Source organism: Rutidosis leptorrhynchoides, chromosome 9, assembly GCF_046630445.1.
Source record: "Rutidosis leptorrhynchoides isolate AG116_Rl617_1_P2 chromosome 9, CSIRO_AGI_Rlap_v1, whole genome shotgun sequence".
NCBI lineage: Eukaryota > Viridiplantae > Streptophyta > Magnoliopsida > Asterales > Asteraceae > Rutidosis > Rutidosis leptorrhynchoides.
In genome coordinates, this window is record NC_092341.1 from 212843388 (window position 1) to 212870334 (window position 26947).

Consider the following 26947-nt stretch of genomic DNA (forward strand, 5'->3'; position numbering starts at 1 on the left):
GCTTCCGCTTGCTATATACATATACACGAATTCATATACATACAAAATGGATTTTGTGACCTTGTTTACATGTGGTATTTCATCAATGGTATCTAGAGCCAAAGTCTTGATAATATGCTTCTTGTTTTTGGCTAGAAAACTCATTTATTTTACAATCTACTAACATGCATGAAAGTAGAATGGAAAAATCATGAGTTTTGGTGGGTTTGGTACCTTGGCCGAATTTTATGGGTCCCAAAAGTGGGTTTGGGACTTCAAGTTTGGCCAAGATTTGTTGTTATGTTGTTGTTCACAATCGAGCCTAGACCGTGTGTTTGTTTGTTTGGATGATTTGGTTATTTTCATGGTTGTAATATTCATTCATATGGTTTGTAATATTTTGTAATTTTGGTTTGTAATAAGTTGTAAGTAATCTTGTAATTTGTTGATGTAATTTATTCTATTTGGTTTGTAAAATAGAATAGGTTGTTATTTCATTTTTCTAGAAAAATTGTATTAGGATATAATTTTGTAAAATGAAAATGAAGATTCAAGATGAAGATTACAAGATGGAGCATTTGAAGATTACAAGATTAAGTGGGAGATTTTGTTTAAAAATCTCTTACTTTGGTTAACCCTCTTAGGTGACATTTGTTTTTTGGCTAAACAAATGTCCACCAAAATGGCTCTTGATTGTGAACACTTTGTTATGCATGTTTGTGTATGTTTGTATGTTTGGTTGCTACAAGATTATCACATGTTAACACTTGCATAATACATTATAAATGGTTATAATAAAACATAACAAAATGACACTAATAATTGGTTATTAGACTTAAATAAAATGGTTTATTTAAAAGGAAATGAAATGGTTTATAACTAGTAATTGGTTTACTAAAAGGACATGAAAATAGGTTTTTCATAAAACACTACACACCAAATGCATGTTGGTGTATAGCCTTTTGTTTTCTAAAACTAGAATGTAGAAAACTTAAAATCCCTTTAACTAATACAAGGTAAACAAGTTAAACGCCATCCTTTTGTGGAAACACTTAGACATATTAGGAATCTCTTGATGGGATAAAGGTCACCTAACCGTCATGAGTGAACTAATATGAATAAGGTACACTTCGCATACATGTGGGATAAAGGTCACCTAACCACTTGTATGTTAAGTCTACATGTTTACACAAGTAGGACGACTTGATTTGGGAATCATGAACTTAGGGTCACCGAAGCATGAGGAACAAATAGGCGTTGATGGGATTAATATGCCATGCAAAAGGATTGCATGATCCCATAACTTAGAAGTTGCAAAAGGATTGCAATTATCATTATGACTACCTAGCTAAATCAAATGACGGGATAAAGGTCACCTAACCGTAATTTGATTTACCGTTGGATTCTAATATTTAATAAAACAAATTAAAAGGGTTTTGTTTGTTAAATTTAAAATCGATACTTAAAAAGACTTTGTTGAATTTTGTAGATGGCCGCTAATAACAACAACAACATGCAAAACGCACCACTTAACATGAACAACCTATCATTAAGGTCTCTCTTAGAGAAAGACAAACTCAACCATACAAACTTTATGGATTGGTTCCGCAATCTTCGGATTGTCCTCAAACAAGAGGATAAAATGTATGTGCTTGAGGACCCCATTCCCGATCAACCGGATGAGAATGATGTGGAGGCAATGGCCTCTTACGATAAGTATTGCCACGACTCCCTTCAAGTCTCATGCTTAATGCTTGGGACTATGATACCCGAACTCCAAAAGGATTTCGAGCACCATAGTGCATACGACATGATAACGCAATTGAAGGAGATGTTCCTCCAACAAGCGCGTGTCGAGCGCTTCGAAACGGTTCGGGCGCTACATGCTTGTCGTATAGACGATACCCAATCGATTTCATCTTATGTACTCAAGATGAAAAGCCTTATCGATCGTGCTAACCGACTTAACCTAAACATATCCAATGAGTTAGCCACCGATCTTATCCTTAACTCCCTATCAAAAAGGTTTGATCAATTTGTAATTAATTACAATATGAATGGGATGGATAAGAGCATAGGTGAGGTTCACGGTATGCTTAGAACGGCGGAAACTAGCATGGGTAAAAGGGCTTTACCCGTGTTAGCAATCGATCAAGGTGGATCCAAAGGTAACACCTCTAAGCCAAAGGTGGCTAAGAGAAAAGGACTCGCCCATCAAGGCAAAGGGAAGGGGAAGATGGTTACCCCAACCATCAACAAGGCTAAGAAGCAAAAGGTAGCCGAGAAGGCAAACCCCAAGGAAGACCCATGTTTCGGTTGCGGTGAAATGGGTCATTGGAAACGAAACTGTCCGGTCTATCTTAAGGAGTTGAAGGACAAGAGGGATGCAGGGCAAACCTCAGGTAATATATATATGGTATATATAGAGCTTAGTATTACTTCTTCTAATACATGGGTATTAGACACGGGATGTGGAACTCATATTTGCAATTCTTTGCAGGGGTTCAAAAGAAGTGATCATAAGGCGGGAACATCAAGTCTCTATATGGGCAATGGTGCAAAGGTGCATGTTAAAGCTCAAGGAGATTTTATTTTGAAGCTTCCAAGCGGATTGGAACTTATTTTAGAAAATGTTTTGTATGCTCCGGATTTGTGTAGAAACATTATTTCTATTTCTCGCTTAAAACAATGTGGTTACATTGTTAATTTTATTGATGATGATATTCATGTTTCTAAAGACAATGTATTCTATTTCAAGGCTTCGCCTTCAAATGGAATTTATGAATTGGTTCATGATGACGCATCATCGAGCTCTATATACCATACAAGCACCAAGAAACTCAAAAGGGATTTGAGTGATTCCTATTTATGGCATTGTCGCCTTGGTCACATAAACAAGAACCGAATGCATACACTTCAAAAGTATGGACTTTTGAAATCAAATGAAATGGATTCGTTTGATGTATGTGAATCTTGTTTACAAGGCAAGATGACTAAAGCACCTTTCAAAGGGACTTATGAAAGGGCTAAAGATTTATTGGGATTAATACATTCGGATGTATGTGGACCCTTTAAACCCATGACTAGGAAAGGTGAAAGATACTTTGTTACTTTCATTGATGACTTTAGTCGTTTCGGATATGTCTACTTATTAAGACACAAGGACGAAACGTTTGAAGCATTCAAAGAATATCAAAATGAAGTACAAAATCAACTCAATAAGACAATTAAGGTACTTCGTACCGATAGAGGAGGTGAATACCTAAGCGATGCCTTCCAAGATCATCTTAGGAGTTGTGGGATTATCTCACAACTTACTCCACCCGGAACACCCCAACTTAATGGAGTTTCTGAAAGGAGGAACCGAACCCTAATGGATATGGTTCGATCTATGATGGCAAGAAGCTCGTTACCTCTATCATTTTGGGGTTATTGTCTAAGCTCCGCGGCTCGTATTTTAAATATGGCCCCAACCAAGAAGGTGGAACGAACTCCTCATGAGATGTGGTTTGGAAAACCTCCTTCTCTTTCATACTTGAAAGTATGGGGATGTGAAGCTTATCCTAAGCGTTATGTAGCAAATAAGCTACATGCTCGATCCACAAAGTGTATCTTCATAGGATATCCCAAAGATGACATGGGATATTACTTGTATGATCCATCCGAGCAAACGGTATTTGTTGCTCGGAAAGCGGAATTCCTTGAAACCAAGTTCCTTATGGAAGGTGATGGTGAAAGGAAGATAGATCTTGTAGAGGTACAAGATCAAGCCGATGATACACAATTGGTTGGCACTAGTACTCAACATGAGGATGTTGAAAATGATCAAGTGGATGATCAAGGTACACAAGACGTTCGAAGATCTAGTAGGATTAGTAATCCTCCCGAGAGATATGGGTTTCTCGTGGAAGGTTGCTATACGGTTGATTTGGATGAACCGACAAACTACAAAGATGCTTTATCAAGGATTGATAAAGATAAATGGCAGGAAGCCATGAACGCCGAGATGCAATCCATGTATGAAAACCAAGTATGGGAACTTGTTGAGCAACCTCCTAGCTCTAAGCTAGTTGATTGCAAATGGCTTTTCAAGAAGAAAACCGACATACATGGAAACTTGGACACATACAAAGCTAGACTTGTAGCAAAAGGTTTCACTCAAACTCAAGGGGTTGATTATGATGAAACTTTCTCGCCAGTGGCAATGCTAAAGTCTATTAGGATATTATTTGCCATTGCTGCTCACTATGACTATGAAATATGGCAAATGGATGTCAAAACCGCTTTCCTAAATGGATATCTTGAGGAAGATGTCTATATGGTACAGCCCGAAGGTTTTGTTGATCCGAAAAATCCTAAGAAGGTATGCAAGTTAAAGAAGTCAATCTACGGATTGAAACAAGCATCTAGAATGTGGAATCATCGTTTTAATGAAGAGGCAAAGAAATTTGGCTTCATTAAAAATGGTGATGAGGCTTGTGTGTACAAGAAGGCTAGTGGGAGCTCTATAATGTTCCTTGTGCTATATGTGGATGATATATTATTATTTGGGAATGATATAACCACAATGCAAGAAGTCAAAACTTGGCTAAAGAGTTGCTTCTCCATTAAGGATCTTGGAGAAGCACAATACATATTGGGGATTGGGATCTATAGGAATAGATCCAAGAGATTAATAGGTTTAAGTCAAAGTGCATACATTGATAAAATCTTGAAAAGGTTCAAGATGGAAAACTCTATGAAAGGTTTGGTACCTATTCAAAAGGGAACCATTCTTAGTTCATCTCAGTGTCCTACCACGAAAGATGAGCAAGAGAGAATGAAGAAAGTCCCATACGCATCTGCTATTGGGTCTATCATGTATGCAATGATATGTACTAGACCGGATGTGTCATGCGCCCTAAGCCTGACAAGTAGATACCATAATAACCCGGGAAATAGTCATTGGACTGCGGTTAAATGTATATTGAAATACCTTAGAAGGACTAAGGATATGTTTCTAATATATGGGTCTGGTGAGGAAAAACTCGCTGTAAAAGGTTACGTGGACGCGAGTTTCCAAACTGATCGAGATGACTCTCGATCACAATCCGGTTATGTCTTCATGTTAAATGGTGGTGCGGTCTCTTGGAAGAGCTCAAAACAGGAAGTTGTTGCGTTATCCACTACAGAGTCGGAGTACATTGCCGCCTCATTGGCAGCTCAGGAAGCTGCATGGATGAAGAAATTCATCGACGACTTAGGAGTGGTCCCTTCCATTCAGGACCCTCTTGAGATCTTTTGTGACAACGAGGGTGCGATTGCTCAAATCAAGGAACCTCGTGCTCATCAAAAGACTCGTCACATTGAGCGGAGATTCAACTACATTAGGGATGAGGTTGAAAAGGGAAAGATATGTATTCACAAAGTTCACACAGATCAAAATGTTGCGGATCCACTCACGAAGCTTTTACATGGGCCAAAACATGAGGGACATGTTTGTGCATTAGGGCTTCGATATTCTAGTGATTGGAATTGATCTATTTTAAGTATTGTAACGGAACGAATTAGTTCAAACTCATTAATATAATTATGGTATTAATTTAATTATGAGTCATGTTCCAATTTTGCATATTTTATCCATGAATAAACTATTATTCTAAATTCCGTAGTTGATCACACTTGTGGGAATAAGTGTGAGGTCTAGACTATTATGAACTTGGATTGGTTAACATTCAAATGGTGAATGTGGGGCAAGGTTGCAACCAAGGTTCATAGATATTTGTGGGACACGAATATTGGAAGACCCGCTCTCAAGATTTACTATATGGAGCCTTTGTGGTTGATCACATGTAATCTTGAGTAAAGGAGAATATCATTATATCCTCTGACCTGAGACACATATTGGGTTCGGATATTCGCCGAATATTGTGCCTTGATTCTTTCCTTCGCTATTCATAAATATGGTAGTACATAAGGGAGGCTTCAGGTATGGTACGAAGTGTAGTGTCTAGGACGTATGTAGTCGAGATGGAATTTGTCCCTCTTATTCGTTGAGAGTCAGATGTCTAAGGCCTGATAAAGTTAGATCTATAAGAGAGTGATCATTCTATGTCTCTTGGATTTGACATGACATCTAGGACAAAAGGATATATTGAAAATTCACCTAATCATATTCGAGATGGGAACTCGAAAGGGATGATGTTATTGAATGGCACTAAGTCATAACATATTGGGGGTGATGGACGGTCGTTAGGTGGTATCCGTCACTTGCATTAATTTCTTATGTTTCTCGTGCAAGTGGGAGATTGAAGGTAATTCGTATGCCCGAGAGACATAATTGATTAATGTGGCTAATATGTTATGATCCAAGTCGGGTCATACCCAATAACAAGCTATCAACACTTTTAATGTATTTGTTTTAAGGATTGGTTCATTAAAACTGATACTTGACACTTAGACTTTAGAAATTGGTTTTCTAAAAGATTAAAATGCTTGTAATAATTATTTGGATAATTATATACATAAGTTTAATTATTTTATTAAACTATTACATGTACATATTATTTAGAAAAGGCTTATAAATATATATATGTACATCACAAGTAACAAAATGCACCCTTTTGTTTTATAAAAGAAAAATAAATAAAAAAAGGGGGGGCCACATGGGTGGCGGTTTTGGTGGGTTCCAAGGAAGCCCCATGCTTGCTTGTTACAATTACTTTTGTACATATATCAAAGCATGCATCTTGCACAAGTTACTTGGTACATTCACTAGCATTTTCAAATTAGCAAAAGCTCTCCTTTTTCTCCCTTTTTTGGCCGAAATTTTGGAGCTAGGAAGAGGGTTCTTCCATTGATTTTTGCTTGCATTTTGGTGTCTTGCAAATCCTAACCAAAGGTGGTGTTGATTACATAGCTTGTGGGTATACAAGATTTGAGGTTTCAAGTTAGAAACTAGCTTCATATTCATCATCTTCATCTTGCTACTTCAACCTCCTTCAAGGAGAAGGTATAAAACCCTAACTAGTTCTATTTACATTTTAGTATATTTTCAAAACTAGATCTATAAAATGGAATACAATTTAAAAGGTTAAAATACACATGTTCTTGAAGTAAAAATTGCTTCCGCTTGCTATATACATATACACGAATTCATATACATACAAAATGGATTTTGTGACCTTGTTTACATGTGGTATTTCATTAGGATTAACTTTTGTTTGCAAACAAGTTTAGAATTAACTAAACTATGTTCTAGTGATTACAAGTTTAAACCTTCGAATAAGATAGCTTTATATGTATGAATCGAATGATGTTATGAACATCATTACTACCTTAAGTTCCTTGGATAAACCTACTGGAAAAGAGAAAAATGGATCTAGCTTCAACGGATCCTTGGATGGCTCGAAGTTCTTGAAGCAGAATCATGACACGAAAACAAGTTCAAGTAAGATCATCACTTGAAATAAGATTGTTATAGTTATAGAAATTGAACCAAAGTTTTAATATGATTATTACCTTGTATTAGAATGATAACCTACTGTAAGAAACAAAGATTTCTTGAGGTTGGATGATCACCTTACAAGATTGGAAGTGAGCTAGCAAACTTGAAAGTATTCTTGATTTTATGAAACTAGAACTTTTGGAATTTATGAAGAACACTTAGAACTTGAAGATAGAACTTGAGAGAGATCAATTAGATGAAGGAAATTGAAGAATGAAAGTGTTTGTAGGTGTTTTTGGTCGTTGGTGTATGGATTAGATATAAAGGATATGTAATTTTGTTTTCAGGTAAATAAGTCATGAATGATTACTCATATTTTTGTAATTTTATGAGATATTTCATGCTAGTTGCCAAATGATGGTTCCCACATGTGTTAGGTGACTCACATGGGCTGCTAAGAGCTGATCATTGGAGTGTATATACCAATAGTACATACATCTAAAAGCTGTGTATTGTACGAGTACGAATACGGGTGCATACGAGTAGAATTGTTGATGAAACTGAACGAGGATGTAATTGTAAGCATTTTTGTTTAGTAGAAGTATTTTGATAAGTGTATTGAAGTCTTTCAAAAGTGTATAAATACATATTAAAACACTACATGTATATACATTTTAACTGAGTCTTTAAGTCATCGTTAGTCGTTACATTTATCATGATATTATGATATATTAATATATCTTAATATGATATATACATTTAAATGTCGTTACAACGATAATCGTTACATATATGTCTCGTTTCGAAATCTTTAAGTTAGTAGTCTTGTTTTTACTTATGTAGTTCATTGTTAATACACTTAATGATATATTTAATTATCATATTATCATGTTATATATAATATAACAATGTATTAATATGCTTCATATATATTTAGTAAGACGTGGTTATAACGATAATCGTTATATGTATCGTTTCGAGTTTCATACGTCAATAGTCTCCTTTTTAAGTATATAAATTATTGTTACTATTTCTAATGAGATACTTGATGATCATTATATAATGTTAAACATATATATTTATTCATTTATGTATCATCATGTCATATACAACTTATAGCGATCGTGAATCATTGGTCAAACTGGGTAATCAGACGTTTACAAAATTTCCGTTTCAATTAACCAAGTCTTAACAAGTTTGATTGCTTAACATGTTGGAAACATTTAATCATGTAAATATCAATCTCAATTAATATATATAAAATGGAAAAGTTCGGGTCACTACAGTACCTACCCGTTAAATAAATTTCGTCCCGAAATTTAAAGCTGTTGAAGGTGTTGACGAATCTTCTGGAAATAGATGCGGGTATTTCTTCTTCATCTGATCTTCACGCTCCCAGGTGAACTCGGGTCCTCTACGAGCATTCCATCGAACCTTAACAATTGGTATCTTGTTTTGCTTAAGTCTTTTAACCTCACGATCCATTATTTCGACGGGTTCTTCGATGAATTGAAGTTTTTCGTTGATTTGGATTTCATCTAACGGAATAGTGAGATCTTCTTTAGCAAAACATTTCTTCAAATTTGAGATGTGGAAAGTGTTATGTACAGCCGCGAGTTGTTGAGGTAACTCAAGTCGGTAAGCTACTGGTCCGACACGATCAATAATCTTGAATGGTCCAATATACCTTGAATTTAATTTCCCTCGTTTACCAAATCGAACAACGCCTTTCCAAGGTGCAACTTTAAGCATGACCATCTCTCCAATTTCAAATTCTATATCTTTTCTTTTAATGTCAGCGTAGCTCTTTTGTCGACTTTGGGCGGTTTTCAACCGTTGTTGAATTTGGATGATCTTCTCGGTAGTTTCTTGTATAATCTCCGGACCCGTAATCTGTCTATCCCCCACTTCACTCCAACAAATCGGAGACCTGCACTTTCTACAATAAAGTGCTTCAAACGGCGCCATCTCAATGCTTGAATGGTAGCTGTTGTTGTAGGAAAATTCTGCTAATGGTAGATGTCGATCCCAACTATTTCCGAAATCAATAACACATGCCCGTAGCATGTCTTCAAGCGTTTGTATCATCCTTTCACTCTGCCCATCAGTTTGTGGATGATAGGCAGTACTCATGTCTAGACGAGTTCCTAATGCTTGCTGTAATGTCTGCCAGAATCTTGAAATAAATCTGCCATCCCTATCAGAGATAATAGAGATTGGGATTCCATGTCTGGAGACGACTTCCTTCAAATACAGTCGTGCTAACTTCTCCATCTTGTCATCTTCTCTTATTGGCAGGAAGTGTGCTGATTTGGTGAGACGATCAACTATTACCCAAATAGTATCAAAACCACTTGCAGTCCTTGGCAATTTAGTGATGAAATCCATGGTAATGTTTTCCCATTTCCATTCCGGGATTTTGGGTTGTTGAAGTAGACCTGATGGTTTTTGATGCTCAGCTTTGACCTTAGAACACGTCAAACATTCTCCTACGTATTTAGCAACATCGGCTTTCATACCCGGCTACCAAAAATGAAATGTCCCGTTCTTATTGATTAAAAACGTTCCATATTAATTGATTTCGTTGCGAGGTTTTGACCTCTATATGAGACGTTTTTCAAAGACTGCATTCATTTAAAAACAAACCATAACCTTTATTTCATCAATAAAGGTTTAAAAAGCTTTACGTAGATTATCAAATAATGATAATCTAAAATATTTTGTTTACACACGACCATTACATAATGGTTTACAATACAAATATGTTACAACAAAATAAGTTTCTTGAATGCAGTTTTTACACAATATCATACAAGCATGGACTCCAAATCTCGTCCTTATTTAAGTATGCGACAGCGGAAGCTCTTAATAATCACCTAAGAATAAACATGCTTAAAACGTCAACAAAAATGTTGGTGAGTTATAGGTTTAACCTATATATATCAAATCATAATAATAGACCACAAGATTTCATATTTCAATACACATCCCATACATAGAGATAAAAATCATTCATATGGTGAACACCTGGTAACCGACATTAACAAGATGCATATATAAGAATATCCCCATCATTCCGGGACACCCTTCGGATATGATATAAATTTCAAAGTACTAAAGCATCCGGTACTTTGGATGGGGTTTGTTAGGCCCGATAGATCTATCTTTAGGATTCGCGTCAATTAGGGTGTCTGTTCCCTAATTCTTAGATTACCAGACTTAATAAAAAGGGGCATATTCGATTTCGATAATTCAACCATAGAATGTAGTTTCACGTACTTGTGTCTATTTTGTAAATCATTTATAAAACCTGCATGTATTCTCATCCCAAAAATATTAGATTTTAAAAGTGGGACTATAACTCACTTTCACAGATTTTTACTTCGTCGGGAAGTAAGACTTGGCCACTGGTTGATTCACGAACCTATAACAATATATACATATATATCAAAGTATGTTTAAAATATATTTACAATACTTTTAATATATTTTGATGTTTTAAGTTTATTAAGTCAGCTGTCCTCGTTAGTAACCTACAACTAGTTGTCCACAGTTAGATGTACAGAAATAAATCGATAAATATTATCTTGAATCAATCCACGACCCAGTGTATACGTATCTCAGTATTGATCACAACTCAAACTATATATATTTTGGAATCAACCTCAACCCTGTATCGCTAACTCCAACATTCACATATAGAGTGTCTATGGTTGTTCCGAAATATATATAGATGTGTCGACATGATAGGTCGAAACAATGTATACGTGTCTATGGTATCTCAAGATTACATAATATACAATACAAGTTGATTAAGTTATGATTGGAATAGACTTGTTACCAATTTTCACGTAGCTAAAATGAGAAAAATTATCCAATCTTGTTTTACCCACAACTTCTTCATTTTAAATCCGTTTTGAGTGAATCAAATTGCTATGGTTTCATATTGAACTCTATTTTATGAATCTAAACAGAAAAAGTATAGGTTTATAGTCGGAAAAATAAGTTACAAGTCGTTTTTGTAAAGGTAGTCATTTCAGTCGAAAGAACGACGTCTAGATGACCATTTTAGAAAACATACTTCCACTTTGAGTTTAACCATAATTTTTGGATATAGTTTCATGTTCATAATAAAAATCATTTTCTCAGAATAACAACTTTTAAATCAAAGTTTATCATAGTTTTTAATTAACTAACCCAAAACAGCCCGCGGTGTTACTACGACGGCGTAAATCCGGTTTTACGGTGTTTTTCGTGTTTCCAGGTTTTAAATCATTAAGTTAGCATATCATATAGATATAGAACATGTGTTTAGTTGATTTTAAAAGTCAAGTTAGAAGGATTAACTTTTGTTTGCGAACAAGTTTAGAATTAACTAAACTATGTTCTAGTGATTACAAGTTTAAACCTTCGAATAAGATAGCTTTATATGTATGAATCGAATGATGTTATGAACATCATTACTACCTTAAGTTCCTTGGATGAACCTACTGGAAAAGAGAAAAATGGATCTAGCTTCAATGGATCCTTGGATGGCTCAAAGTTCTTGAAGCAAAATCATGACACGAAAATAAGTTCAAGTAAGATCATCACTTGAAATAAGATTGTTATAGTTATAGAAATTGAACCAAAGTTTGAATATGATTATTACCTTGTATTAGAATGATAACCTACTGTAAGAAACAAAGATTTCTTGAGGTTGGATGATCACCTTACAAGATTGGAAGTGAGCTAGCAAACTTGAAAGTATTCTTGATTTTATGAAACTAGAACTTTTGGAATTTATAAAGAACACTTAGAACTTGAAGATAGAACTTGAGAGAGATCAATTAGATGAAGGAAATTGAAGAATGAAAGTGTTTGTAGGTGTTTTTGGTCGTTGGTGTATGGAATAGATATAAAGGATATGTAATTTTGTTTTCATGTAAATAAGTCATGAATGATTACTCATATTTTTGTAATTTTATGAGATATTTCATGCTAGTTGCCAAATGATGGTTCCCACATGTGTTATGTGACTCACATGGGCTGCTAAGAGCTGATAATTGGAGTGTATATACCAATAGTACATACATCTAAAAGTTGTGTATTGTACGAGTACGAATACGGGTGCATACGAGTAGAATTGTTGATGAAACTGAACGAGGATGTAATTGTAAGCATTTTTGTTAAGTAGAAGTATTTTGATAAGTGTATTGAAGTCTTTCAAAAGTTTATAAATACATATTAAAACACTACATGTATATACATTTTAACTGAGTCGTTAAGTCATCGTTAGTCGTTACATGTAAATGTTGTTTTGAAACCTTTAGGTTAACGATCTTGTTGAATGTTGTTAACCCATTGTTTATTATATCTAATGAGATGTTAAATTATTATATTATCATGATATTATGATATATTAATATATCTTAATATGATATATATACATTTAAATGTCGTTACAACGATAATCGTTACATATATGTCTCGTTTCGAAATCCTTAAGTTAGTAGTCTTGTTTATATGTATATAACTCATTGTTAATATACTTATGGAGATACTTACTTATCATAATCTCATGTTAACCATATGTATATCCATATATATATCGTCATGTCGTTTTTACAAGTTTTAACGTTCGTGAATCGCCGGTCAACTTGGGTGGTCAATTGTCTATATGAAACATATTTCAATTAATCAAGTCTTAACAAGTTTGATTGCTTAACATGTTGGAAACATTTAATCATGTAAATATCAATCTCAATTAATATATATAAACATGGAAAAGTTCGGGTCACTACAAAAAATGTTTCTTGAGATCCTTGTACATCTTCCCCGTTCCAGGATGTATTGAGTATCTGGTTTTATGAGCTTCTCTAAGTACCATTTCTCTCATATCTCCAAATTTTGGTACCCAAATCCTTTCAGCCCTATACCGGGTTTCGTCTTCCCGAATATTAAGATGCTTCTCCGATCCTTTGGGTATTTCATCCTTTAAATTTCCCTCTTTTAAAACTCCTTGTTGCGCCTCCTTTATTTGAGTAGTAAGGTTATTATGAATCATTATATTCATAGATTTTACTCGAATGGGTTCTCTGTCCTTCCTGCTCAAGGCATCGGCTACCACATTTGCCTTCCCCGGGTGGTAACGAATCTCAAAGTCATAATCATTCAACAATTCAATCCACCTACGCTGCCTCATATTCAGTTGTTTCTGATTAAATATGTGTTGAAGACTTTTATGGTCGGTATATATAATACTTTTGACCCCATATAAGTAGTGCCTCCAAGTCTTTAATGCAAAAACAACCGCGCCTAATTCCAAATCATGTGTCGTATAATTTTGTTCGTGAATCTTCAATTGTCTAGAGGCATAAGCAATCACCTTCGTTCGTTGCATTAATACACAACCGAGACCTTGCTTTGATGTGTCACAATAAATCAGAAAATCATCATTCCCTTCAGGCAATGACAATATAGGTGCCGTAGTTAGCTTTTTCTTCAATAACTGAAACGCTTTCTCTTGTTCATCATTCCATTCAAATTTCTTCCCTTTATGCGTTAATGCAGTCAAGGGTTTTGCTATTCTGGAAAAGTCTTGGATGAACCTTCTGTAGTAACCAGCTAGTCCTTGTGATGACCCGGCAATTTCCGACCAAATTTAAACTTTATCTTAAGCTGAACCCAACATGATAAGCAAAGCCTGTAAAGTTGAGTCTCAAAATTTTTGAACTATTTAATGAATTCATATAACCTTCGACTGTTCTCAATGATTCACGAACCACTATTTGTATTTAGATACATATATTTAGATATATAAATAAATATAAATATATATAATAATATGAAATATAAATTGAATTAATATATGATTTAATTATAAGAATTAAGTTATAAAATAATGAACGATATAATTAAGTTATTATGAATTAGCACATAGTACTACTAAATTCTTTTCTGCCATTTAATTTGGTGTGGAGTTGCAAACTAGACAAAGTAACTTCTATATTACTATATAATTCAAATTCATAGGATTCCATCGATAACTCACTGTTTTGTGTTGGACTCATTCTTAAGTGTGTTTTCTTTATATATATGCACATGTATTTTACATAGATAGAGAACATGCAAATAATTTGTCAACTAACACATCACAAAATTTCTATCTTTCTGTTCCTGTCAACCTCACAATCAAAACAACCACATAATCATGGCAATCTTCCAAATTGTTTTTGTTAAGAGATGCCCACTCACAGAATATTATATTAAACTTTGTCTAATTTGCCTTTACACTTCTGAATTTACACCTTACATATTACACACATGGATACATAGATAAAGGTATACACTTACAGAATGAACACAAACTTCATCCTCCTCCATTGTTACCTCACAACAACCGCCATCAATTTCATCACCATGGCCACTCTACAACCATCATAAACTATGTAATATTTATGCTTCCTTTCACTGATCGAACGCAACCTTCAAGGCCACCCATTGACGGACCTGAAACAAAAACACACAAAAAAGAACACATATTAGAGGAAACACTACCAAAACTGTCACCCTACAACACCACCACAACTGAGACTTCCATCACCACCTCACTATCACCATCGTGCTGCTGCATCTACTTATTTTCTATTTATGATCAATCAACCACAAGAATCACCATTATTAACCACACGAAATCTGTTGCCTTGCTATGTGACCTTCTGTTTTGCTGCCGCCTTGCAGTCAAGAAACAACTCACTATCACTTCACCATCTTTGCACCTGCAACGGTTTTATGATTCTGTTCTATACCAGTTTACCATCGAAATCACCATCACTCCAAAAGATTACCTACAACTAGAACAAGAATAGTTATATAATCTGCTACAACTATATAAGTTCTAATTATATTAAGACGAACCAAACAACCACCTTTGCTACATCCATTTGTGATTCAACACAAGAAAACCATCTTGTTACCTGCATATTCCTTCTCGCCCGAACTCAAAACTGTTAAAGTTATTACCAGTGTTCCATTGCCATCGAAACCACAACAACCCATAGATTTGTCTATGCTGTTACAACTATTATACCTGCAAATAAAATCCAATCACGAACCATATTATTGTTTGAATCCAATTATACTACTCACTATCCCAATATCTATTGTGTTTTCTATTTTGATCACCACTAACCTGTCGCCTTTTTGATTCCTACTTTGCTTTTGTTCTTCGACACTGCAACTGCCTTTGTACAAATTTATTGATCGTAAACTACTGCTGCAAACCTGCTGTACTTATTATCGATTCTGTTTGCAGCCATTGAACCACCACAATCTCATCATCAATCATCACCCTTAGCTCTTAAACAACACCCATCGATCATTAATCACTCGAAATCCAATTCATTGGATCCTGTTGCAGGCTAGTCGATAAACATTTAAAACCAAACCATTAAGATTGCTACAAATTGAAATTTACAATATCAAATTATTGTCAGGTGCTATTTTTACTTTCTGTTCTAAAACTTCAAACATAACCATAATCATAACCGGACTGTTACCTGAAATTGTGTTCCTGATCAACGAATTCCGTCACCAACAAGATCATCTCTTTCCCTTATGCTCGAATCATAGGTTGATTGAAGATGTTGATTTGCTACTAATCAGTTGCTAACCCTGGTAACTTCTCTGCCGCGGTTATAATGATGAATTATGAAGATGATGAAACGATGATGATGATGCATAGATGGCCGATTATATTCCATTGATTGTTGGTTTATCGATGGAAGAATCAAAAGCCAAGAACCGTGAGTTTTGCCTGTGGTTTGGAGTCTCCTTCTTCGATCTGTTTTGTAGCCGACACAGAAATCCCCAAATTTGCTCTCTTATTAGGTATAAATATAAATATAACTATAATTATAATTATTATTATAACTATTATATTATATTATTCTAATTCTTATTATTATTGTTATTAATATTAATGTTATTATAATTATTAAAATTATTGTTATTATATGTATTGTATGACAAATAATACAAATATCATCATTGTTATTATTAATATGTATAAGATTTATTATTGATAAGAGTTAATGTTATTTATTATTATTATTATTATTATTATTATTATTATTATTATTATTATTATCATTATTATTATTATTATTATTATTATTATTATTATTATTATCATTATTAATTAAATTTATCATTTTATTTAAGATTAACATTATTAATAAAATTATCATCTTTATCATTATTAATATTATCATAATTAGTATTATTATTAATCATATTAACGGATTATATGCGAATATTCATATATAACAAATCAGGTATTTTTAATATAAAACTAACTGAATATATCTTAATAAAACTATCTAAACACTAATCATTTTGTGTACACAAAATTAAATATATCTAATATATAACATAAGTTATAATATATGAATTTGTTCAATTGCGATTATATATATTAATAATTATACAAATGATATAGGTTCGTGAATCCGAGGTCAACCCTACAATTGTCCAATGTCGTTATATGTATTTTTACTACAAAATACATTAGGTGAGTTCATTTGCTCTCTTTTTACTCATTACATTTTTGGGCTGAGAATACATGCAAATGCTTTATTAACTGTTTTACAATATTTATATGCGTGAGTTTCATTTTCCTTTTTACCCTTTATATTTTTGGGCTGAGAATACATGCGCAATTTTTATAAATGTTTTGCGAAATAGACACAAGTAATTGAAACTACATTATATGGTTGAATTATCGAAATCGAATATGCCCCTTTTTATTAAGTCTGGTAATCTAAGAATTAGGGAACAGACACCCTAATTGACGCGAATCCTAAAGATAGATCTGTCGGGCCCAACAAGCCCCATCCAAAGTACCGGATGCTTTAGTACTTCGAAATTTATATCATGTCCGAAGGAGGATCCCGGAATGATGGGGATATTCTTATATGTATATTGTGAATGTCGGTTACCAGGTGTTCAATCCATATGAATGATATTTTTGTCTCTATGCATGGGACGTATATTATTTATGAGAACTGAAAATGAAAATCTTGTGGTCTATTAAAATGATGGAAATGATTATTTATGTTAAACTAATAAACTCACCAACCTTTTGGTTGACACTTTAAAGCATGTTTATTCTCAGGTATGAAAGAAATCTTCCGCTGTGCATTAGCTCATTTTAAGGATATTACTTGAAGTCATTCATGGCATATTTCGAAAGACGTTGCATTCGAGTCATTGAGTTCATCAAGATTATTATTAAGTCAATTATAGTTGGATATATTATGAAATGGTATGCATGTCGTCAACATTCGATGTAAATGAAAGATTGTCTTTTAAAAACGAATGCAATGTTTGTAAAATGTATCATATAGAGGTCAAGTACCTCGCGATGTAACCAACTATTGTGAATCGTTATGGATCAATAGGGACTTTGTCCGGATGGATTAGGACGGGTCCTCACAGTTGGTATCAGAGCGGTGGTCTTAGTGAACCAGGTCTTGCATTAGAATATCTAACTGATAGTTGTTAGGATGCATTAGTAAGTCTGGACTTCGACCGTGTCTGCATGTCAAAAGTTTTGCTTATCATTTTCTAGTCGGAAATCATCTGCTTATCATCCTTAGGAAATTACCTGCTTATCATTCTTAGTCTAGACACGTTTTACTGCATTGACTGCATGAATAGTGTAAAGACCAAAATTCATATCTTAGCGTATCTGCTACTTTATATCTTAGCGTATCTGTTACTGTAACTTTGCCTGACAACTTTCGTAGATTCCTCCGTAACTTATGGGATTTTAGTATTATATATGCATATGTAAATTATATATTGCAGGGTACTAATCTACATCCTATAACCTATTTCTTATCGAAAATCCTTCATCTGATCGTACGAGATGAATCCTGCAACCAGTTCGAGTCCCTCAGATTTCGATAGCTATTCCGATAGTTATTCCGACCTAGATGTTCACCTAAGCTCCGAAAACAGCGTCACCGGCATGAATCAACCAATCAGCCATTATCAATTCATCTGATGGGTTCGTAGTTGACTTAATTAATGGAAACGCGCAGAAGGCAATCCCTTCCACCAATTGAATTCAACTCTTGATAATGAACCTGAAGCGTATACCGGCGAACCTGTTCGAGACACCATTTTTAGTCTCATTTCCAGGGTAACTCGACAAGATCATATTCTATCCACAATTCTAAACCTTATTCATCCGCTCGTTCCGACCGACAATCATCCTGGAGTAATAAGTCAACGAACTTCGCGCTCGAATAATCAATTCGGAGAATATGGTGCAAAATGTACCAGCTTTAGCAACATCACCGGCACCAATAGTACCATCAATAACAGTACCAGTACCATCAACAATCCATGCTTCAATGTCATCGTCTGTACTTTGAGTACGATCTTCGTTCTACGTATCGTTCTACCTCATTTATCTTCGTTCGACATGACGAATATGTAATCTCTAAAGTTTTAGAGATTTTTTATTCTAGTTCCAACCGAAAAGCAAATGAGTTTAATATCATGTTAACTTATTAAATCCATGAGTACATCTGAAGAAAATATATATGTATATATGTTTTCATAAAGATTGTAATTAAAAATTCTCTTGTACAAACTGTTAATGGTGAAAATATTTTAACGGGTAGGTAATACCCGAGGAATATTTAAAATTTCACATTAATAAGTTACATTGTACGTTCTTCGAATTTGATTCAACAGTCATTTACTATCATATTTACATCCACCGATATACAAATCCGTTCACCACAGAATAACCATATTCATCCAATTTCAAATTTGGATTTTGATTTATCAGAATCTAATAAGTGGCATAATGAAGAAATAATGGACACAATAAAAATTGATTAGAAACAGACTAATTAACAATATAAAATTTTGTTAAGAAATCACGCTAACAAGATCCTAGCTAACTGTTCCTAGCTAACTGGTTACATTTTATTTATCGCAATCTAATTATCGCAATTTACATTCTCGCAATTTTATTTATCGTCATTTAATTTCTGTTATTTATTTTTACGCACTTTATTTATCGTCATTCTGTTATTTACGCATTTTAAATATCGGGACACGTATACAATGTTTTGACATATCATATCGACCCATCTATATATATATATATACTTTGAGTTGTGATCGAGTCTGAGACGAATACGGGTCACGATACGTATTGATTAATTCGAATATTATATATTAAATTATATATAAATTGTTGAATTGCTAACCGTGGACTATCAATCGAGGACTACCAACATTGGACAATTAAAATGAATTAAAATATTAATTATAACATATGAAACTAAACAAATCTTCAAGTTTGCCACTTGATTTCACCCTAAAACCTCATTTGTATCTTGACGATTACAATCTGCGTCCAAACCTTTCGTAATTCTTGAAAACACCTCAATCGAGAGGATAAACCAGCCGCATTTCATCTACGGAAGAAAAGACTGATGCATATAACTTTTCACCTGAGAAACTCTCGGCAACTGAGTAAACGTTTAAAACATAGCTATGCTAATTTTTGTGTGTGTTATTATTACCCAAAATAACTTTGCAATCCCTTTCTGAATTAGCAAATTTTGTCACAGCTCCAGCAAGTCAACTTTAAATTTTCGTTCAAAACAACCTTATTATAACCTTGATTTATATGTGTACTCTTTTATTATTATCGAAGAACCTGTTATATTCCACCATATTACCGCCAGCGTTTAATCATCTAAAAACACAATTATCTTGAAATCATCTCAGAATGATAACCAATGATTCAGATATGGTAGCAGTAAATGTAGAGGAATCGGCAATCAGTACTTTGAAAACTCACAGCATATCTACATCAACAATTATATATATAATAATTATCTCCTAGAATTACGACCTTAAATTCAAAAATTTTGAAAAGGTACCCAGTTTACGAATCGATACTCTGTATGTTGAAAAAGCTGAATGAAGCAGCAGAAACTGTAGGCAATCGTAAACGACCTTAGTCGTCGGAAATTTGATGATAAAGAATAGTATGTTGGAAAAGCTCAGAAACGTTGGAACTGGAAAACGGATTGAGCTAACCATAAAGGAAACCAAGGAGAAATACAAGTAACATACCCTAAATTCATATAACCCAGATAAATCTAGATCCGTTGAAATCTTTAGAGAATATCTTGCTCCGAAGTCATGTTAAAATCTTGCGGAAAATCTTTCACCATCAACCATCGAACTTAGAAATTTTAAAATATCATCATCAATATCTTCGATATTTTTGAGAATATTTTCAAAAATATTCTCGTCCGAAATTATATACCTCTTCGTGCTTCCTGTGTAAAATTATATTGGAAACATTCAATAGAAAATTTAGTACCGAAAAGCGGATCATGCGAAACTATGAAGGAAGCCGTGGACAAATCACAAGGAATAAGTTTGACTTCAAAGAATCCAAATGATTCTGTTTCTGATGAAATCTTTAGCGAATACCTTGCTTCCGAATCTAAACCCTTACGGATAAATCTCCTTCATCATCCATCGATATTAGAAATTCCAAGATATCATCGTATATCCATTTATAAATATCCTCCATATTTCTGAAGATATCTTCATAACTATTCTTATCTGAAATCATTTATTCTTTTTGTGCTATCAGTGTTACATCATATAGAAACTGTTAGTTTCTATATTCTGTAAACTTTCGAACTTAAAATATGAATGTTTTTGAAGTAATGTTGGGAACTGATGCATGAGTTAGTATAATATAATGACACTTGATCAACGTGATTATATTACAGTAAGTCATGCTGAGTTTCTAAATGGAACATGATGATTCACAGATTATAATGTCATCATGTGCCATGTTACATAATTCTTTCATTCAAATTAACGTCTGAACATATCAAGAAAATATATTCTTGATAGTTCTATTCTCAGTGATTCTAGTAATTCGACAAATCAAATCGTGCCATTACGATTTCCTTCTTAGAACATTAAAAATGTTCATTCTGAAGTTTATATCTGCAAATTCTGAACCATTACAAGCGGTGTTTAATCGCAAGAAGATATGAAGGGACAAAGCTCCAAAATATAAGAGAAAATATAAAGCCCAATAACAACACGGAGGTTACAAACCGTGAATATTAATACGAATAACAATATAAAGACATGGAATAATTAAGAATAGTATTACCCAAAGGTAATAGTAGGAGTAAACAGATTCTTCTGGTGGAAGATTAGAAAGAAGGATGACAGAAATGATGATTTAGAAAACATCAAGGATTAGAACGGGATTAAGCATTTCACAATCTTTTGGATGTATGGACTAAGAAAGAAAGTATAGGAATGGTGAGAATAATGAAACGGAAGAGTTTGATTTATAAGGGAAAAATCAGACAGAGTAATCGAGGCAGATCACGGTATTTAATTATAGAGATCTTATTTTCCTTATTCACCGCAGAATTAAATCTTTTAGATTTTGAAGAGTATCTTTAAATCCCTTGAATTCTGGAATTCAACCAAGACAACGTCAATAGTTAAGACACACCTTATTTTCTAAATTCAATTCTGTCTACGTCAAAAGATATGACGAATCTACATTTACTCATTTCACTCTTTCATGATAGCTTCACTCGTACCCTTCATAAAAAAAAAAACGAAATGTTTTATCCATATTACTCAATGATAATAAAACTCAATTTATCAGTTCATATTCGTCAGGAAAACATATTTATTGTTAGCCATGACGACCACACCCAAATTTCGGGACGAAATTTCTTTAACGGGTAGGTACTGTGATGACCCGGCAATTTCCGACCAAATTTAAACTTTATCTTAAGCTGAACCCAACATGATAAGCAAAGCCTGTAAAGTTGAGTCTCAAAATTTTTGAACTATTTAATGAATTCATATAACCTTCGACTGTTCTCAATGATTCACGAACCACTATTTGTATTTAGATACATATATTTAGATATATAAATATAAATATATATAATAATATGAAATATAAATTGAATTAATATATGATTTAATTATAAGAATTAAGTTATAAAATAATGAACGATATAATTAAGTTATTATGAATTAGCACATAGTACTACTAAATTCTTTTCTGCCATTTAATTTGGTGTGGAGTTGCAAACTAGACAAAGTAACTTCTATATTACTATATAATTCAAATTCATAGGATTCCATCGATAACTCACTGTTTTGTGTTGGACTCATTCTTAAGTGTGTTTTCTTTATATATATGCACATGTATTTTACATAGATAGAGAACATGCAAATAATTTGTCAACTAACACATCACAAAATTTCTATCTTTCTGTTCCTGTCAACCTCACAATCAAAACAACCACATAATCATGGCAATCTTCCAAATTGTTTTTGTTAAGAGATGCCCACTCACAGAATATTATATTAAACTTTGTCTAATTTGCCTTTACACTTCTGAATTTACACCTTACATATTACACACATGGATACATAGATAAAGGTATACACTTACAGAATGAACACAAACTTCATCCTCCTCCATTGTTACCTCACAACAACCGCCATCAATTTCATCACCATGGCCACTCTACAACCATCATAAACTATGTAATATTTATGCTTCCTTTCACTGATCGAACGCAACCTTCAAGGCCACCCATTGACGGACCTGAAACAAAAACACACAAACAAGAACACATATTAGAGGAAACACTACCAAAACTGTCACCCTACAACACCAACACAACTGAGACTTCCATCACCACCTCACTATCACCATCGTGCTGCTGCATCTACTTATTTTCTATTTATGATCAATCAACCACAAGAATCACCATTATTAACCACACGAAATCTGTTGCCTTGCTATGTGACCTTCTGTTTTGCTGCCGCCTTGCAGTCAAGAAACAACTCACTATCACTTCACCATCTTTGCACCTGCAACGGTTTTATGATTCTGTTCTATACCAGTTTACCATCGAAATCACCATCACTCCAAAAGATTACCTACAACTAGAACAAGAATAGTTATATAATCTGCTACAACTATATAAGTTCTAATTATATTAAGACGAACCAAACAACCACCTTTGCTACATCCATTTGTGATTCAACACAAGAAAACCATCTTGTTACCTGCATATTCCTTCTCGCCCGAACTCAAAACTGTTAAAGTTATTACCAGTGTTCCATTGCCATCGAAACCACAACAACCCATAGATTTGTCTATGCTGTTACAACTATTATACCTACAAATAAAATCCAATCACGAACCATATTATTGTTTGAATCCAATTATACTACTCACTATCCCAATATCTATTGTGTTTTCTATTTTGATCACCACTAACCTGTCGCCTTTTTGATTCCTACTTTGCTTTTGTTCTTCGACACTGCAACTGCCTTTGTACAAATTTATTGATCGTAAACTACTGCTGCAAACCTGCTGTACTTATTATCGATTCTGTTTGCAGCCATTGAACCACCACAATCTCATCATCAATCATCACCCTTAGCTCTTAAACAACACCCATCGATCATTAATCACTCGAAATCCAATTCATTGGATCCTGTTGCAGGCTAGTCGATAAACATTTAAAACCAAACCATTAAGATTGCTACAAATTGAAATTTACAATATCAAATTATTGTCAGGTGCTATTTTTACTTTCTGTTCTAAAACTTCAAACATAACCATAATCATAACCGGACTGTTACCTGAAATTGTGTTCCTGATCAACGAATTCCGTCACCAACAAGATCATCTCTTTCCCTTATGCTCGAATCATAGGTTGATTGAAGATGTTGATTTGCTACTAATCAGTTGCTAACCCTGGTAACTTCTCTGCCGCGGTTATAATGATGAATTATGAAGATGATGAAACGATGATGATGATGCATAGATGGCCGATTATATTCCATTGATTGTTGGTTTATCGATGGAAGAATCAAAAGCCAAGAACCGTGAGTTTTGCCTGTGGTTTGGAGTCTCCTTCTTCGATCTGTTTTGTAGCCGACACAGAAATCCCCAAATTTGCTCTCTTATTAGGTATAAATATAAATATAACTATAATTATAATTATTATTATAACTATTATATTATATTATTCTAATTCTTATTATTATTGTTATTAATATTAATGTTATTATAATTATTAAAATTATTGTTATTATATGTATTGTATGACAAATAATACAAATATCATCATTGTTATTATTAATATGTATAAGATTTATTATTGATAAGAGTTAATGTTATTTATTATTATTATTATTATTATTATTATTATTATTATTATTATTATTATCATTATTATTATTATTATTATTATTATTATTATTATTATCATTATCATTATTAATTAAATTTATCATTTTATTTAAGATTAACATTATTAATAAAATTATCATCTTTATCATTATTAATATTATCATAATTAGTATTATTATTAATCATATTAACGGATTATATGCGAATATTCATATATAACAAATCAGGTATTTTTAATATAAAACTAACTGAATATATCTTAATAAAACTATCTAAACACTAATCATTTTGTGTACACAAAATTAAATATATCTAATATATAACATAAGTTATAATATATGAATTTGTTCAATTGCGATTATATATATTAATAATTATACAAATGATATAGGTTCGTGAATCCGAGGTCAACCCTACAATTGTCCAATGTCGTTATATGTATTTTTACTACAAAATACATTAGGTGAGTTCATTTGCTCTCTTTTTACTCATTACATTTTTGGGCTGAGAATACATGCAAATGCTTTATTAACTGTTTTACAATATTTATATGCGTGAGTTTCATTTGCCTTTTTACCCTTTATATTTTTGGGCTGAGAATACATGCGCAATTTTTATAAATGTTTTGCGAAATAGACACAAGTAATTGAAACTACATTATATGGTTGAATTATCGAAATCGAATATGCCCCTTTTTATTAAGTCTGGTAATCTAAGAATTAGGGAACAGACACCCTAATTGACGCGAATCCTAAAGATAGATCTGTCGGGCCCAACAAGCCCCATCCAAAGTACCGGATGCTTTAGTACTTCGAAATTTATATCATGTCCGAAGGAGGATCCCGGAATGATGGGGATATTCTTATATGTATATTGTGAATGTCGGTTACCAGGTGTTCAATCCATATGAATGATATTTTTGTCTCTATGCATGGGACGTATATTATTTATGAGAACTGAAAATGAAAATCTTGTGGTCTATTAAAATGATGGAAATGATTATTTATGTTAAACTAATAAACTCACCAACCTTTTGGTTGACACTTTAAAGCATGTTTATTCTCAGGTATGAAAGAAATCTTCCGCTGTGCATTAGCTCATTTTAAGGATATTACTTGAAGTCATTCATGGCATATTTCGAAAGACGTTGCATTCGAGTCATTGAGTTCATCAAGATTATTATTAAGTCAATTATAGTTGGATATATTATGAAATGGTATGCATGTCGTCAACATTCGATGTAAATGAAAGATTGTCTTTTAAAAACGAATGCAATGTTTGTAAAATGTATCATATAGAGGTCAAGTACCTCGCGATGTAACCAACTATTGTGAATCGTTATGGATCAATAGGGACTTTGTCCGGATGGATTAGGACGGGTCCTCACAGTCCTAAAAACTGGCGTATGTGTTTCGGAGTTTTCGGGGTTTCCCACTTTTCAACAGTTTCTATCTTTACCGGATCCACCTTAATACCTTCTTTGTTCACTATGTGACCGAGGAATTGAACTTCTTCCAACCAAAATGCACACTTTGAAAACTTAGCGTACAATTCTTCCTTCCTCAATACTTCTAACACCTTTCTCAAATGTTCACCGTGTTCTTGGTCATTCTTTGAGTAAATAAGTATGTCATCAATGAAAACAATGACAAACTTGTCAAGGTATGGTCCACACACTCGGTTCATAAGGTCCATGAACACAGCTGGTGCATTAGTTAAACCAAACGGCATGACCATAAACTCGTAATGACCATAACGTGTTCTGAAAGCAGTATTTGGAATATCATCTTCTTTCACCCGCATTTGATGATACCCGGAACTTAAGTCAATCTTTGAATAAACAGACGAGCCTTGTAGTTGATCAAATAAGTCGTCGATTCTCGGTAGTGGATAGCGGTTCTTGATGGTAAGTTTGTTCAACTCTCGGTAGTCGATACACAACCTGAATGTACCATCTTTCTTCTTGACAAACAAAACAGGAGCTCCCCACGGTGATGTGCTTGGTCGAATGAAACCACGCTCTAAAAGTTCTTGTAATTGGCTTTGCAGTTCTTTCATCTCGCTGGGTGCGAGTCTGTAAGGAGCACGAGCTATTGGTGCAGCTCCTGGTACAAGATCTATTTGAAATTCAACGGATCGATTTGGGGGTAATCCCGGTAATTCTTTCGGAAATACATCGGGAAATTCTTTTGCAATGGGAACATCATTGATGCTCTTTTCTTCAGTTTGTACTTTATCGACGTGTGCTA